Source organism: Suricata suricatta, chromosome 9 (genome assembly GCF_006229205.1).
Source record: "Suricata suricatta isolate VVHF042 chromosome 9, meerkat_22Aug2017_6uvM2_HiC, whole genome shotgun sequence".
Taxonomy (NCBI): domain Eukaryota; kingdom Metazoa; phylum Chordata; class Mammalia; order Carnivora; family Herpestidae; genus Suricata; species Suricata suricatta.
The window spans coordinates 84,912,741-84,916,181 of record NC_043708.1 but is presented as its reverse complement, the minus strand read 5'-3'; the positions used below and the strand labels follow the sequence as shown (position 1 = coordinate 84,916,181).

General features: G+C 51.4%; 1 long non-coding RNA gene across 1 annotated transcript; it reads left to right on the top strand.

The window, feature by feature from the left end:
- Positions 1–1,625: 1,625 nt before the first annotated feature.
- LOC115301178 lies at positions 1,626–2,570 on the top strand. The gene is made up of 2 exons (XR_003913004.1): positions 1,626–1,909; positions 2,384–2,570. It is a non-coding gene; the product is annotated as an uncharacterized LOC115301178 (long non-coding RNA).
- Positions 2,571–3,441: the final 871 nt, after the last annotated feature.

The window sequence follows — 3,441 nt, the reverse complement described above, 5'->3', positions numbered from 1 at the left end:
TTTTAAGAGTTCTTTATGGATTCTGACATAAACGCTTTGTTGGTCACACGTGTTGTTGCACACACCGTTTCCATCTTTAACCTTCCAATCGACTCCGGTACACACAGGAGGCTCAAGGCAAATTCAACTTTGTCATACTCAGAAGTGACCGGTAGATGGCGTCCTGGTCTCGCATCTGATCCTTCCGCCAACTGCCTGAATTTCAGCTAGCTAAGCCTCCCAAGATTGTATTTTACAAGAAAGCAGTACTAAAGAGAGAGAAATCAAAATTTAAACTATTATCCGCAACACAGAATACAGATAGAACCGAGTTTCTTGGAGGGAACAACACACTAATCTTTTTTTGCTCAGATTAAAGTAATAAAAAAGGTCTTTACCAGAAGGCAGAAAAGCAGGGGAGGGGCTGTCCTCAGGCAGACGGCACCAAGCACAATCCACGGAAATATCCTCTGAGAGTAACCTGCCGGCAGATAAAAAAAAGAGAGTAAGTACCATGCGTGGCATTTGGACGCTGTTTCACTCTTTTTTTTTTTTTTAATTGTTTCACTCCTTACAGAAGGCAGGTACCCCCCAGCACAGGGGCTGAGATGACAGCAGAATAGGGATTTGTCAGGAGGTTATAGGTGTTTTTCCTCTTCCTTATTCCTTTTTGGTTTTTTATTAGTTACAGTTTATGACTGCTTAAAATTGACGTGGTGGGTCTCAGAAACCTAGAGGGAAACCAGCCCACACTCTGTGATGGAACCAGTGTTGACAGAGTGAACATGTTTGAACCCTGAGGCCTTGTTGGTGATGAGCAGCCTGCCGGCTCTGCCTCTCTTTGTCCCTCCATTCAGAGTGGATGCTCCCCTCAAGCTGGACCCTCACTCAGCCTTGGACAAAGCTGCATCCTCCTTCTCTTGCCCAGCACCCCCCCCCCCCCCCACTGAATAAGTGAATGAATGAATGAATGAATGAATTGCAAGGTCCCAGCCTTCTTGAGCTTAGAAATCACAGCACATAAACCCCACACTCAAAGGAAGACCCAGGGAGAATGCAGAAGCCCTACAAGTAGAGGTAGCCTGTCCGAGAGGGAGCTAGCCTGGTGGGATAGGTCACCTCATGATGGACTATGGTTATGGACAAGGGGAAAGCACCTTTAGTTGAGGGACAGAAATGAACTAGACCTGAGGCATATTTGGGATGTGGTGGGAAGGCAACCTCTTTCCTCCAGCCTTCACAATGGTCATGGTCATTGATAGGAACACAGGAGCATCAAGCCAAGAGTCAACTCACTTCCTGGGGCAGCCAAGACAAAGTTTTCACTGCCGTGTGTCGCCACCTCTGACATGGCCAAGACCTAGCGCAAAGACTGGCACATTCAGAGTGTGTCAAATGAACTCATAGGTGCTTTTCATTCCCACTCAGTGAGCCCGGGTTGAGTTGCAGCCCTGAAGCGCTCTTCTGTCCCATGTTCGCTCACTCCCAGCACCACCCGCCTTGCATTTCATCCCAGAGTAAAGAAATAAAGCGAGGCTCTGTTTTCTTTTGTTTTTGTCATTGCTCAGAAAGCAGGCTTGCCCAACCATCCCTGTGTGGAAGTTCCAACCCTCACAAAATGACACATCTTCAAAGACGAAGGGCATTGCACCACTTAAATTTCCTGGCTCCGGGCTACGAGGGTAGGTGTCCAGAGGCTGGGACCTGGGCAAACACAGGACCCAGGGATCCAGGCCAGGAAAGCACATGTCAGCAGGCAGGAGGGGCGCCCAGGACCGGGCTCTGCTTCTCCTGGGTCCTACTGTAAAAGGGACGCTGAGGCTCACTGCCCACCACCTGCCATCCAGACTGACACTGCTCACAGCCTGGACAGGGAGAGGATGCCAGAGGAGAGCCATGTCCATGGAAATGGCATCCCCTAGAATTTGAGGTTTGGAGTCTCCCCCTTTTCTCATGGCCCAAGTGGCACTTAGTGGTTTGCTGAAGCCCATCTGTACTATTTACAAAGCTTATTATTAAATTTTTCAGTAATTTGGCAAAGTAGTTGTTAAACAGCCATTTTTTATTTCATTTTTTTTAAGTTTGTTTATTTATTTTGAAAGAGAGAGAGAGATGAACAAGTGAACCGGGGCTGGGCAAAGAGAGGAGGGACAAGGGAACTGAAGCGGGCTGTGTGCTGACAGCAGAGAGCCGAACCTGGGGCTTGATCTCACAAGCCCAGAGATCACAACCTAGGCTGAAGCTGGATGCTTAACCAACTGAGCCACCCAGGCGCCCCTAAACAGCCATTGTTTTAAAAGTTAGATCATAAATACTTATAAGAAAGTAAGGTATACTTTTAAAAAGCAATAAATACTCAAACCTCATCACTTCCTAATTAATTTGCTACCCTTTGTAATTATAGGCTCTCAAGCTTTCTACACCTACTGTGTCTGTCCGGCGGGAATGTTACATGAGAGTGTGCCACTTACACGTCTTGTCCCAAGTCTGCATTCAGCGACGTCAAGTTGGTACCTTGAACTTGGCCACAGCAGGAATACTGACACCACAGGAATCAATAAATTCTACCAAGCAGGGCTTTTTGCCCCCAAGCGCTTGTTACACATTTGCCGGAGCGCCGCTGCACTTGGCCGCCAGCCTGCGGGAGCTGGACGTGCAGTGGCAGGGCAGGCGGCCAGCCCTGGGACGTCCCCCCCGCTGCTGCCAGCTCAGGGCCTTCCCTAGGCCGGACCAGAGGGAGGAGAGAGGAGAGGAGGAAGGAGAAGGAAACCAGTAAACACCTTTGGCTCCCCCACAGGGCACAGCAGGGAAGGGCCTGGCTTCCTCCTGGGTGAGCAGGACTAACTCAGGAAACTCAGGAATCTGAGGACGGTGAGGAGAGGCAGGAGGGGACCAGGCAGGAATGAAACATGTGACTGAGTGGAAGGGCTCCGCCTGCAGGAGCTGAGCCCCAGGAGCTAGGTTTGGGGGGAGGCTCAGCAGCGCTGGCGCGTCTCCCCACTGCAAGGATGGGGTAATCATCCCGAGGAGGGTGGTGGGCACCTGAGGAAGTCACAGAACTCCCAGTGTTGGCCTTTCTCCATCCCTAACTCACACCTCTACCCCCTCCTGAAAAGTCCCTCTCTCTGGGGCCTCCCAGCCCCCCTCTCCACATCCTGCCACCCACTCGCCCTGCCTCCTTCCCTCACACGTAAGGTTTCCAGAACCTGCCATTGCTGGGGGCACGCCAACTTCTACCTTGAAGTGGATGTCCCACCAGCACCCGACCGCATCACCAAGTCCTCCAAACCTACCACTCCCCACAGGCTCCCATCTCAGGGAGAGGCACATTAGGCACCAGATGCCAAACGGAGGAGGCCTCCTTTGCTTGGGGGGTGGGGGGGCGGGGTTCCCCCTGAATCTCCCCTGCCCATCCCTCTTCCTTCCCCAACCCACCTCCCAGGCCTCTGACCACCGCTCCTC